We start from the raw sequence: 14907 nt of genomic DNA, 5'->3' as shown, positions 1-14907 counted from the left end.
CGTAACTGTCAAAAAGTACAGAGAAAATAGCAAAGCAAATCAAAGCAGAAAGAAATGTATTCGTTAAAGTTGCTGTATTGGCAACAAAAAGTATAACAGACATGGAGAAGGTTATGAGCCGTCCATTGGGACCTGTTCCTTGGTCTATAGCAGCAGCAGATGGAACACCTGTCAAATCCAACAACATAAAGATGCCCAAGCTCTGGAAACAGAGCAAGGCCTCACAAACAGACTACATTCTGAGTGCATGAACTGTACTTCTGACTGGTGAACTGACTGAAAAAGCGTTTGACCAACTGCCAAGAGGACCATGTTAATTTCATCACTGACACTGACATACCACGTTTCATTAAAGATACTGAAAGGAAGCACAGAGGAAACCCTAAACTATATCTGCTCACAAATACTTTGGTGAAAGTACTGCGCAACTGGAAGGAATTTATGTCATATTCGGAGAATAAGCAGCCACTTATCCAGTTTCCAGTTCGTGTTGGATGAGTGGCAGAAAGACATGTTTGGCAAAAGGGCAGAGTTGTTTTCCTTTGGAGTAGGCTGGACTAAATGCACATCACAAGGACAGACGGACTACAAGCACAGCAAAACCAAGGCGTGTTTGTCACTGGAGGAAGCAGACAGCGGAATAATCCTGCACAGTCTTCATATTATTTTTTATTTCTTTTTTTTTTAATCAAGTTAAATTTTTTAAGAATGTCTGGCAGGTAGCACTGAAAAAGCCCGAGCTTTTTGAGTAAGGTGCACCCTGTTAAATACAGTAAGTAAACTAATTCATAAATAGTATGTGCAACATTTAGAATTTTAAAGTAAAAGAACAATAAGAATTACATTTCAAAGTCATATAATGTTCAAAATCATATTAAATGATGATCTTCGTCATTTGATTTGTAACATGATTAATATGGGTTGTAGAGTAGTTACTTGTAGATTGCTATATCAGATGCATAAGAAACTTTTTTTTCTCTAAAAACAATGAAAAACAAAGTTTTGAATGAATCTTCCAAATTATTCCAAACATTAACTCCATGGTATTTAACTGACTGATTTTGAACAAATGATGTTTAAAAGATTGGTCACTGAAAATCTTAATTCAATTTCATATACTTTGAATGTATCCTGTTTTGTTTAACTTAATGAATACACTTATTAGTGCCTTCCTCACCTACCTTAGCAGGTAGCTGTAGCTTTAGGCCTGGGGTAGATGTCATCAGGTGCTATCCAACCTTCTCTGGGTGTTTCAGCCCTAAACCACGACACCCTCCAGTTGGTGGGCCCGCAGTGAGTGGCCAACTCACTGCCCATCTGCCCCCGGCTTCCAGCTCTCCTCCTCCCTTTTGCTCCAGATCCAGCATGAGGCACGTTCTGCCTCCTCCCCCATCCTGCGAGCCGCTTGCTTTTTACTCTGCTCGTCCATCCCAATGGCACAAAGGAAGCTCCATGTAGACTTTGCTGGGAAGCCCCTACACCCTATCTCTACAGGGAAAACCCATGCCTGCCAGCCCCTGTCTCGACATTCTTGGGCCAGAGGTTGGTATTTTGCAGCTTTCCTTTCGTGGGCCTCCTCGCAGCCCTCTTCCCATGGCACTGTTAGCTCGACCAGGATTATCTTCTGGTCTTTTGCCGACCACAGCACTATGTCGGGGCGGAGGGATGTTTGCACCACCTCGGGAAACTGCAACCTACTCCCTACATCCACCCTCATCTCCCAGGAGCTTGCGGCATGAAGTATGCTGGGTCTTATCCTTTTGGTGGTCTGTACAGGCCTGGCTCCTTCCTTAAGGAAGGTGATCATTCTTCCTGCAGTTGTGTGAACTGGTCTCTTCTTGACTCTCTCCCGCTCTATGGTATCAGCCAATGAGAGGAGCACTTTGTCATGGCGCCATCTATACCGCCCCTGGGTCAAAGATATTTTACACCCAGAGAGTATGTGGGCCAGAGTCCCCTTCTGGCTGCACAACTTGCAAAGTGGATCCTCTCTTAGCCCCCATGTGTGCAGATGTACTGGAGAGGGGAGGGTGTCATAGACCGACCGCAAGAGGAAGGAGATGCGGTATGGCTCCAGGCGCCACAGCTCTCTCCACGTGACTTTGCGCCTAGGCAAATCCCATTTTGTCCAGGCCCCCTGGGATCCTTGCTGCACTGCTCTGGCTACTCGCTTCTCCTCCTCCCTGTTCCTCACTTCTGCCTGCACCATGCCTCGCCTGGTTCTCATGTTTGCGCCTCCCCAAGTTTGAAATTGTGCAGAGCCGAAACCTTGTCGATGGACGCATTGGTTGCCAGCAATATCCCGCAACTTCAGGGAACTGATGGCCTGTTCCACAGCTGTGTTGGCAGACCATTTGCGTCCAGACCTAGTTGTAATGCCCGCTTGTTTAATGAGGTCATCGTTAGAATTCCTCAAGCTTAGGACGACCCTGCATTTTGCCACCTTGTACTCCTCAACAACTGATGACAGGGGGAGTTGCAATTGACCAGACCAGATGTAAAGGCCCACTGCTGAGAAGCTTGGGGGAATTCCCAGCCACCTCCGCAGGTGCTTGTTGATCTTCCTCTCAATGACCTCGATGGTAGTCATGGGAAACTCATAGACTGTGAATAGCCAAAGTAGCCTGGGCAAGAGGCCATGTTGATACAGCCAGGTCTTAATAATGTAATCTGAAAATATTGTCGGCAAGCAATCAACTTGAAATATCCACATAAATATACTCGTTTTGAATGACATGAATAGGGCTGAAACGATTACTCGAATAACTCGAATAATTCGATTACAAAAAATGATCGAGGCAAATTCTGTGCCTCAAAGCTTTGTTTAAACGTTGTAGTACATATGCCAGGCCTGTGTGTGGCGCTGTAACATCCCCAGAAAAACAACAGAAGAAGACTACAGCATGCGCTCAGGCTGTGTAACAGCTAATAATTTAGCTCTTAAAGCTACCGCTTTCCAATGAGACACAGAGTAAAATAAAGCCTTTTAAGACAAAAAGGGTCCACAATGATCATTTGAAATAGACTTACTGCACATTTAAAGTGAAGCAGTGTGTTTGTTTATCATTTAAAAAACACACGGTCTGCTCGATGTGGTGAGTGACTATTGACCTGACGGCCGGGTACCCACAGTCGAAGCCGGTGTCCCGTCGAGAGGAGGTGAACGTCGAGATTAGGTGCGTCGCACTACTGCACATGTGGAGATGATGCAACTTGCTCGATGTGCAACTGTGCATGCGCTTTTTGTTTTTTTCCTCTACCCACCGAGAAGTGCGCTTCATCTGCGGAGGTGGAGAACAGCCAGTGGAGCAAACCACGTTTTTAAAAAATATATATAGAAACACACTGCTTCACTTTAAATGCACAAGTCCGTTTCAGACGATCAGCACAGACCCTTTCTCTTAAAAGGCTTTATTTTACTCAGCATGTGGCTTTGTAAACTTGTAGCATCGCCTGCTACATTGATTAGCGCTTACATTAGTTATGGACATGCTCTATGGTCTTCTTCTGGGATTTTTATACATTTACTTGCCCATCAAAATAAGCGAACTTCGTCAAGTAATTTTTTCAGTGCACGCATGTGCAGTTACGCGAGGCACCTGATCTTGACAGACTTATCTGTCGAGATGAGGTGCACGCACCTCATCTCGACAGAACACCAGCTGCTGTTCAGACTCGCACTAAGTGTTTTGCTTTTTCTGGGCAACACACAATGCTTCACAAACACGGTAACTTAAAAAAACAAAAAAAAAAAAAAACGTAACTGCAAGGCTTGCATGTTCAACCTCCTGCTGAAATGCATCTGCTGAATCGCAGAGGAACAGGGATAAAAATAATAATAATAACAAAAAATCACATAGGGATCCAGTCCACCAACCTTAAAAAAAAAAAAAAAACTCAAAATGGTTACATTTTACAAGTTGGGGGAAAAACAGAACAGAAAGCCACATCCCATCGCCATTTCAGCAAAATGTCAAGACTTTGGCACAGGGACATTGTGCCATTGCTTCGGGAGAGCCCTACACTATTGATGTTGTTTAAAAACGTACAAGTACTTTTTATCCGATTACTCGATTAATCGCCAGAATAATCGATAGAATACTCGATTACAAAAATAATCGATAGCTGCAGCACTAGACATGAGTTTGATGAATGGAAGTATTCCGAGCCTACCATTTAATGTTTCACAATGCATCCTAAAATGAACACCAAAGAAGATCTGAATTACTCTTTCTTGTAAAACTATCAACTTGTATAATGAAAACTCACAGGTTCTACCCCTTGGAAGACTGCAGAAATTATAGTATGGAAATATCAATGTATAAGACAGCACAATTGTGGTCAGATCACCAGACACAGATGTGTTTGTCTTACTTCTGAAGATTGCTTCTGAAGTCTTTGTTTTTTATAGTGGAACTGGTGACAAAAGACACCTTATAGATGTCCAGAAACTCAGAGAAGTAATATTAGGTCAGCTGCTGTGCAAAGTCTTACCATCTCTATACATTTTCTGAAAGTGATACAGTGAGTGCCTTTGTATGGAAAAGGAAGTTACTGCCATTGGCACAACTATGGGAGAACCCAGAGCTAATTCCTACCTTCAAAGCTTTAGGAACTAGTCTGACCGTGCACAAAAATGAATATGTCAGTGTTGAGCAATTGAATGTGCATCCATAAAGTATTCACAGTGCTTCACTTTTTCCACATTTTCTTATGTTACAGGCTTATTCCAAAACAGAGTAAATTCATTTTTTGCCCTCAAAATTCTTCTCACAAAACCCCATAACAACATAAGAAAAAAAACATTTTGAAATTTTTGCAAATTTATTATAAATATAAAACTAAGAAATCACATGTAAATAAGTATTCGCTCCCAATGCTCAATACTTTGTTGATGCACCTTTGGCATGAATTACAGCTTCAAGTCTTCTTGAATATGATGCCACAAGGTCGGCTCACGTATCTTTGGGCAGTTTTGTCCATTCCTCTTTGCAGCACCTCTCAAGCTCCATAAGGGTGGATGGGGAGAGTTGGCGCACAGCAATTTTCAGATGTCTCCAGGGATGTTCAATCAGATTCAAGTCTGGGCTCTTGCTGGGCCACTCAAGGACATTCACAGCATTGAAGCCACTCCTTTGATATCTTGGCTGTGTGCTTAGAGTCATTGTCCTGCTGAAAGATGAACCATCGCCCCAGTCTGAGGTCAAGAGCGCTCTGGAACAGGTTTTCATCCAGGATGTGTCTATACATTGCTGCATTCATCTTTCCTTCAATCCTGACTAGTCTCTCAGTTCCTGCTGCTGAAAAACATCCCCACAGCATGATGCTGCCACCACCATGCTTCAATGTAGGGATGGTGCCTGGTTTCCTCCAAACATGATGCCTGGCATTCACACCAATGAGTTCAATCTTTGTCTCATCAGTCAAGAGAATTTTGCTTCTCATGGTCTCAGAGCCTCTCAGGTGCCTTTTGGCAAACTCCATGTGGGCTGCCATGTGCCTTTTACAAAGGAGTGGCTTCTGTCTCGCCACTCTACCATACAGGCCTGATTGGTGGATTGCTGCAGAGATGGTTGTCCTTGTGAACGGTTTTCCTCTCTCCATGCAGGAATGCTGGAGCTCTGGCAGAGTGACCATTGGGTTCTTGGTCACCTCCCTGACTAAGGTCCTTCTCCCCCGATTGCTCAGTTTAGACCGGTGGCCAGCTCCAAGAAGAGTCCTGATAGATCCGAACTTCTTCCATTTACAGATGATGGAGGCCACTGTGCTCATTGGGACTTTCAAAGCAGCAAAAATATTTATATACCCTTCCCCAGATTTGTGCCTTGAGACAATCCTGTCTGAGGTCTACAGACAATTCCTTTGACTTCATGCTTGGTTTGTGCTCTGACATGTACTGTCAACTGTAGGACCTTATATCTAGACAGGTATAGGTATCGAAAACCGGTTCCTGTTAAGAATCAATAAGAAATCATTCAATCCACTGACATCAACAGGGTTTTTGCTTAATGATTCCCTTATCGTTTCTTCAGTTCACATTATGTCGGCGCATAGCTAGTGGTCGAAGATAGCTCCCACGACTCGACATGATGAAAACACATTTGTTTTTGTCTCGTGCACGCTCCGCTGAGGAAACAAGATTAGCTGCACTATCAATGGGTCAGAGTCCAAAGATTTACCCAGACTGACAAGAAAATATGAGTAAATTAAGTACTATACTTAAGTATATATTTTTGTGGTTTCTTGAGGCATTTTGTGAATGCAGAAATGGAATTCCATTCACCTAACCTGCTGATCCTATGTCTAAAATACTTCCAACAGAAACTTCTTTCAGGTCTGTTTTCTAAATTCTGAGAGAAGCTTTGCCTTTCTCTGGAATATTTATTACAATACATGAGGACATTCCTAATTACCAAAACAATGTCCTAAATAGGGTGATAAGCGGAATCGATATTGGCATCGATATTGATAAAATCTTATCAGTACCGATCCATAGACAGTTATGTGCCTTTCCAAATCATGTCCAATCAATTACATTTACCCCAGATGAACTCCAATTAAGCTGTAGAAACATCTCAAGGATGATCAGTGGAAACAGGATGCACCTGATCTCAGTTTTGAGCTTCATGCGACAGGCTGTGAAAACGTATGTACATTCAATTTCTTCTGGGCTTTTTTAATTTATTTTTAATAAATTTGCAAAAATCTAAAATAAACTTTTTTTAACATTGTCATTATGGGATACTATGTGTAGAAGTGAAGTGCTGTGAATACTTTCCTTTTTGCTCTATACATGCTTACTTTACCAGAGGTTCTTACCACATTTATCAGTTGACAAGCTACGGCATTGACTTGTTTCTGCAAAGATACAGCTTAAGGTCAGGAGTTCCCTCAGATTGTGATGAAATGGATAAGAACCTTTTGTTCTTATACTAGATGTCACTGAGAGAACATATGAAGAATTAAAATATCAGGCACTCATATGGAACAGCAGACTGAGACAATCCAGATGTGCCTTTCCCAAACGGGCATGGCCATTGTGCCACGATAGGCACATAGAACTTGCATGTTGCAGTGGATCGCTGATGCCACAGTAATTGTGGTGGAGCTCATAAAGGAAAAATGATGATCAAGAGGAAGACCAAGAGAAGAGAAGCGTCGAACTGGACAATTTCACAATTTCTTAGTTATCTTATTAAATGGGCTCAACGGCATTGGCAGTTGCATTGCAATAAAAGCAGAGTGGTATTTTGTATTTCTTCAGCTGACAAGGAATTATTGATGTGATAACTTTATCTGGATGTGTGTCCACAGCAAAGGCAGTATTCTCAGTGTAGTGACTTTCTGTGTGAATCAGCCACCACCAAAAACTGGAGCACACATTAGATGATCTGTTACTCCAGTCAACCAAGCAACAAGCCATATTATGATATGTAGATATTTGTAATAAAATGCTAACAAAGGAGCCGCTGGGTCATGCTAACGTTAGCTGTTATCATAGCGCTATGTAATGGTACTGACATCTATCAATCAATCAATTTTTTTATATAGCGCCAAATCACAACAAACAGTTGCCCCAAGGCGCTTTATATTGTAAGGCAAGGCCATACAATAATTATGTAAAACCCCAACGGTCAAAACGACCCCCTGTGAGCAAGCACTTGGCTACAGTGGGAAGGAAAAACTCCCTTTTAACAGGAAGAAACCTCCAGCAGAACCAGGCTCAGGGAGGGGCAGTCTTCTGCTGGGACTGGTTGGGGCTGAGGGAGAGAACCAAGAAAAAGACATGCTGTGGAGGGGAGCAGAGATCAATCACTAATGATTAAATGCAGAGTGGTGCATACAGAGCAAAAAGTGAAAGAAACAGTGCATCATGGGAACCCCCCAGCAGTCTACGTCTATAGCAGCATAACTAAGGGATGGTTCAGGGTCACCTGATCCAGCCCTAACTATAAGCTTTAGCAAAAAGGAAAGTTTTAAGCCTAATCTTAAAAGTAGAGAGGGTGTCTGTCTCCCTGATCTGAATTGGGAGCTGGTTCCACAGGAGAGGAGCCTGAAAGCTGAAGGCTCTGCCTCCCATTCTACTCTTACAAACCCTAGGAACTACAAGTAAGCCTGCAGTCTGAGAGCGAAGCGCTCTATTGGGGTGATATGGTACTACGAGGTCCCTAAGATAAGATGGGACCTGATTATTCAAAACCTTATAAGTAAGAAGAAGAATTTTAAATTCTATTCTAGAATTAACAGGAAGCCAATGAAGAGAGGCCAATATGGGTGAGATATGCTCTCTCCTTCTAGTCCCCGTCAGTACTCTAGCTGCAGCATTTTGAATTAACTGAAGGCTTTTTAGGGAACTTTTAGGACAACCTGATAATAATGAATTACAATAGTCCAGCCTAGAGGAAACAAATGCATGAATTAGTTTTTCAGCATCACTCTGAGACAAGACCTTTCTGATTTTAGAGATATTGCGTAAATGCAAAAAAGCAGTCCTACATATTTGTTTAATATGCGCTTTGAATGACATATCCTGATCAAAAATGACTCCAAGATTTCTCACAGTATTACTAGAGGTCAGGGTAATGCCATCCAGAGTAAGGATCTGGTTAGACACCATGTTTCTAAGATTTGTGGGGCCAAGTACAATAACTTCAGTTTTATCTGAGTTTAAAAGCAGGAAATTAGAGGTCATCCATGTCTTTATGTCTGTAAGACAATCCTGCAGTTTAGCTAATTGGTGTGTGTCCTCTGGCTTCATGGATAGATAAAGCTGGGTATCATCTGCGTAACAATGAAAATTTAAGCAATACCGTCTAATAACACTGCCTAAGGGAAGCATGTATAAAGTGAATAAAATTGGTCCTAGCACAGAACCTTGTGGAACTCCATAATTAACTTTAGTCTGTGAAGAAGATTCCCCATTTACATGAACAAATTGTAATCTATTAGACAAATATGATTCAAACCACCGCAGCGCAGTGCCTTTAATACTTATGGCATGCTCTAATCTCTGTAATAAAATTTTATGGTCAACAGTATCAAAAGCAGCACTGAGGTCTAACAGAACAAGCACAGAGATGAGTCCACTGTCCGAGGCCATAAGAAGATCATTTGTAACCTTCACTAATGCTGTTTCTGTACTATGATGAATTCTAAAACCTGACTGAAACTCTTCAAATAGACCATTCCTCTGCAGATGATCAGTTAGCTGTTTTACAACTACCCTTTCAATAATTTTTGAGAGAAAAGGAAGGTTGGAGATTGGCCTATAATTAGCTAAGATAGCTTGGTCAAGTGATGGCTTTTTAAGTAATGGTTTAATTACTGCCACCTTAAAAGCCTGTGGTACATAGCCAACTAATAAAGATAGATTGAGCATATTTAAGATCGAAGTATTAAATAATGGTAGGGCTTCCTTAAGCAGCCTGGTAGGAATGGGGTCTAATAAACATGTTGATGGTTTGGATGAAGTAACTAATGAAAATAACTCAGACAGAACAATCGGAGAGAAAGAGTCTAACCAAATACCGGCATCACTGAAAGCAGCCAAAGATAACGATACGTCTTTGGGATGGTTATGAGTAATTTTTTCTCTAATAGTTAAAATTTTGTTAGCAAAGAAAGTCATGAAGTCATTACTAGTTAAAGTTAATGGAATACTCAGCTCAATAGAGCTCTGACTCTTTGTCAGCCTGGCTACAGTGCTGAAAAGAAACCTGGGGTTGTTCTTATTTTCTTCAATTAGTGATGAGTAGAAAGATGTCCTAGCTTTACGGAGGGCTTTTTTATAGAGCAACAGACTCTTTTTCCAGGCTAAGTGAAGATCTTCTAAATTAGTGAGACGCCATTTCCTCTCCAACTTACGGGTTATCTGCTTTAAGCTACGAGTTTGTGAGTTATACCACGGAGTCAGGCACTTCTGATTTAAAGCTCTCTTTTTTAGAGGAGCTACAGCATCCAAAGTTGTCTTCAATGAGGATGTAAAACTATTGATGAGATACTCTACTTACAGAGTTTAGGTAGCTACTCTGCACTGTGTTGGTATATGGCATTAGAGAACATAAAGAAGGAATCATATCCTTAAACCTAGTTACAGCGCTTTCTGAAAGACTTCTAGTGTAATGAAACTTATTCCGCACTGCTGGGTAGTCCATCAGAGTAAATGTAAATGTTATTAAGAAATGATCAGACAGAAGGGAGTTTTCAGGGAATACTGTTAAGTCTTCTATTTCCATACCATAAGTCAGAACAAGATCTAAGATATGATTAAAGTGGTGGGTGGACTCATTTACTTTTTGAGCAAAGCCAATAGAGTCTAATAATAGATTAAATGCAGTGTTGAGGCTGTCATTCTCAGCATCTGTGTGGATGTTAAAATCGCCCACTATAATTATCTTATCTGAGCTAAGCACTAAGTCAGACAAAAGGTCTGAAAATTCACAGAGAAACTCACAGTAACGACCAGGTGGACGATAGATAATAACAAATAAAACTGGTTTTTGGGACTTCCAATTTGGATGGACAAGACTAAGAGTCAAGCTTTCAAATGAATTAAAGCTCTGGAAAGATTACATTACATTAGATCTAAAAGATTACATCATTTCCAAGACATGTTAATGATTAAATCCATCATAAATCACGGCATGCCTCCACTGGAATGTCATCCGGACTAACTGCCTTTCCACTCTTCATTCTCTTCATAGCTGTCATCACTTCATCCTTACTGATCCCTTGCACTTTCTGATTCTCTCTCTCTCTCTCTCTCTCTCTCCCCTTCATTCAGCAGCTATCAACTCCTCAAAATATTCCCTCCAGCTTCTCAACACACTCTCCTCCCTCCCTTGTAAACACTCTACCAGCTGCATCTTTTATGCAGCTGATGCACATCATCTCCAGCTTGGTGTCTTTCTCTGCCCGATTGGTTTAAGTCCTTTTCTCCTTCCTTAGTATTTCACTTCTTGCACAGCTCGTTATATCCTCCTGACTACCAGGACGCATATATATACGAGGTCTCTCAATAAAGTAACGGCCCTTTTTATTTTTTTCAAAAACTATATGGATTTGAATCACGTGTGATTACATCAGCCAACCTTGAACCCTCGTGCGCATGCGTGAGTTTTTCCATGCCTGTCGGTTGCGTCATTCACCTGTGGGCAGGCTTTGAGTGAGGAGTGGTCTAGCCCTCTCATCTTTTTTTTTTTCATTGTTCAGGAATGGCTCAGAGACTGGCGCTTTGCTTTATCAAAATTTTTTCAGAAACTGTGAGGCACATCGAAGTGGACACCATTCGAGAAATTCAGACGGTTTTCGGTGAAAATTTTAACGGCTGATGAGAGATTATGGAGTGTTACTGTAACTTTAAGGACTCCCCACAGAGCCGCAAGGCGCGCCGTGCTCCGAGCCGCCGTCGCCAGCCTGTTTCAAGCTGAAAACTTCCAAATTTAAGCATCTGTTGACCCAGGACGTCGTGAGAGAACAGAGAAGTTTCAGAAAAGTTCGGGATCAGCAGTTTATCCAGACATTCCACTGTTAAAGGAGATTTTGTAATGAAAGACTTGCGGACGGATTCACGTGTCGGCACCCAGCCGCTCATGGCGCGGCGCCACAGTAAAACACCTCCGTGTTGATAACCATTCGTAAGATTCAGGCGGTTTTCGATGGCTTTCAGTCGAGTGAGTAGCCGAGAAATTGTTTAACAGCTGGGCATGTTCAAACTTGTCCTGTAATGCTTCCAACAGAGGTGTTTTGCTGTGGCGCCGCGCGATGAGCGACTGGGTGCCGACGCGTGAATCCATCCGCATGTCTTTCATTACAAAATCTCCTTTAACAGTGGAATGTCCAGATAAACTGCTGATCCCGAGCTCCTCTGAGACTTCTCTGTTCTCTCACGACGTCCTGGGTCAACAGAGGCTTAAATTTGGAAGTTTTCAGCTTGAAACAGGCTGACGACGGTGGCTAGGGGCGCGGCTCTGTGGGGAGTCCTTAAAGCGACAGTAACACTCCATAATCTCTCATCAGCCGTTAAAATTTTCACAGAAAACCAGCTGAATTTCTCGAATGGTGTCCACTCGGATGTGCCTCACAGTTTTTGAAAAAATTTTGATCAAGCAAAGCGGCAGTCTCTGAGCCATTCCTGAACAATGAAAAAAAAGACAAGGGGGTGGACCAGTGCTCACTCAAAGCCTGCCCACAGGCGAATGACGCAACCGACAGGCGTGGAAAAACTCACGCATGTGCACGAGGGTTCAAGGTTGGCTGATGTAATCGCACGTGATTCAAATCCATATAGTTTTTGAAAAAAATAAAAAGGACCATTACTTTATTGACAGACCTCGTACATATACATATATATATACATATATATATATATATATATATATATATATATATACATATATATATATATATATATATATATATATATATATATACACATACATACATACATACATACATACATACATATATATACATATATATATATATATGTAATATTTAGTGAATATTGTCTTTTTCTTCATGACCGTCCTGCAGACTAACTATAGGAGGACGCTCATGTGCACAACCATGAGGTTTTGGGATTACCTGTGACCTATCTTACGTCAACATTAATAAGATTTCTTGTAAATCACTTCCAAATCTACCAAATGTTGGACATAGCATCTGATCCCTTGAATTTCTCCCCCTCAGGGGTAGAAATTCTAAATTGTTTCCAGACAGCATGAATATGGATCATACTGACAATATCATATTATGAATCCCTTATCTAAATGCTAAGGAATAACATTATAGTGATGCCAAAGAAAATTATTTTTATGACTTAAATCTTAAAAAACCCAGTGGCACTATACCTTTAATATACTTTTCCTTTAAAATGAACCCAATACAATTTCTCCTCCCGTACACGCCATGATACAACTTCATCCCATCTCCGATGCTTCAGGCTTTATTTCCCTTCCACTTAATTCCCTGTACATACAATATGTCTACCTTTCTCCTCTACATCATATCAGCCATCACTCTCTCTTTACCCGTCATACTGCCAACATTCAACATCCCAACTCTCACATCCACCCTTCTAACTCTCCTCCTCTCCCTCTGGATACAGTCTCCTCCTCTTCCTATTCTTCTTCTTTACCCAGCAGTAGCCCAGTTTCTGTCAGCACCCTGTTGGGCAACAGCACTGATAGTTGTTGTTGTTAACCTGAGCCTTGATCGGTCCCGTATGGAAATTCGATTTGTGTTCTGCATGGTTATTGGGGCTTTTTTATTCCCCTTCCTGCTCATCCTTCCTTTCTTACTCATTCATCCAGGCTTGGGACTGGCACACAGTTTACTGGCTGCACACCCCATGTGGCTGAGATTTGACAAAATTTACGGTAAATGCCCAGCCTTCTTCTACCCTCATCATTTATCTGGGCTTGTGACCAGCATTCAAAATGTACTGGCTGCACTCCCCATGTGGCTGAATTAGTCTGAAAATAAACTTAACATATAAATGAATAAAAATAAAACTTCCATTTTTTTTTTTTTTTTTTTTTTTTTTTTTTTTTTTATCAGTGGATCACAAACCAGCTTTAGAGGTGCATGCCACCACCTATTGTATCAGAGTGTGTAGAATCACGGCATTAGTTATTCAAGTCAATACAATACAGAATGCGAACCAATAAAATGAAAAATAATCAAAATGTACAACAAATGTCTTAACACTATTAGGAAACAGCACAGGCTTAGCACAATCACGCAGCACTTTTAAAAGACTGAACAAGAGCACTGAGAGTGCTGTTCTCTATTTATGTCCTAAAAGCTCCATGTTCATGTGCCAATTTCAAAGGTGTGGATTTTTTTTTATTATTTACTATTTTTTATCCAAAAACACACAAAACTTGCTAGCTACCTTTCACCCAAGTGAAGACGGGTACCTCTGACAGTATAAGTAAAATGTTCATTTCAAATTGCATTTGACTGATTCTGCTGATGTCTTTTAATGATGGACTATATTTGTTTCAGAGTCTCCTTTTGAAATTAATTTGGCTTAAAACACCTAGGTTTGGTGTATTATGTGATAATTTTGCACACATATTGAGGGCATTCTGCAGAAATACCTATCTCATCTTATATTCAAAATGTCAAACTCCAAGACTAAAATCAGCAAAAGGCTGTTTGGCAGACAATGATTCTGAATGAGCACACCCATAAGTGTCCACAATATACCACAAACATGAAGAATCCCTAGGAAGGGGGATGAGTTTGGTTTTTGGCCCATAGTGGAAGTGCCTTCAGCTTCTCCCTTGTTTCACTCAGGGTCATGACAGATCTGAGGTGGTTCTGTGTGCTGATTTGGCACGTTTTACACTGGATACCCTTCCTGACACAAGTCCACATTACACAGAGAGCAGACGGGGGTGGCCTTGAACCGGGAACCTTCCATTCTGGAAACGAGCGCACTAACCGCTTGGCCACCACCTGGTGGTTTCTGGCCCACACTACTGACCTGCAGCTCAGTTTACCTATTCACTGCTAGTTTACATCCTCAATGAACAACATTTGTATATATTTTTCTTAAATGGACAGATTTGTCCACTGGATAATAGTAATCTGTTCCACATTTTAAACTCTCTGTTTCTCCTTAATTGAATGTTTCGGCATGGGGAGATCACTGGAGCAGCCAGTGAAATACTATACATAGAAATGAGCGCTGCCACATAAACTTTACATGGGCTTGAGTAAGTTATAGTTTCATACAGACAGCTGCTTTAAATCCTGTGACCTGACCAAGTCCATTAGTCCTTTTCACAGAAGCTTCTTGCATACAAAGCCAGAGATGATCTTATAGTTTGAATCCTCTGGGAAATCAGCTATTGTGCTGTGTGAAAACTCAGAGTATAGCCCATGCCTGGAAGGACT

The sequence above is a fragment of the Thalassophryne amazonica genome, chromosome 5 (assembly GCF_902500255.1).
Source record: "Thalassophryne amazonica chromosome 5, fThaAma1.1, whole genome shotgun sequence".
Classification (NCBI taxonomy): Eukaryota; Metazoa; Chordata; class Actinopteri; order Batrachoidiformes; family Batrachoididae; genus Thalassophryne; species Thalassophryne amazonica.
The sequence above is the reverse complement of the archived record's forward strand: the minus strand, read 5'-3'. Positions refer to the sequence as shown.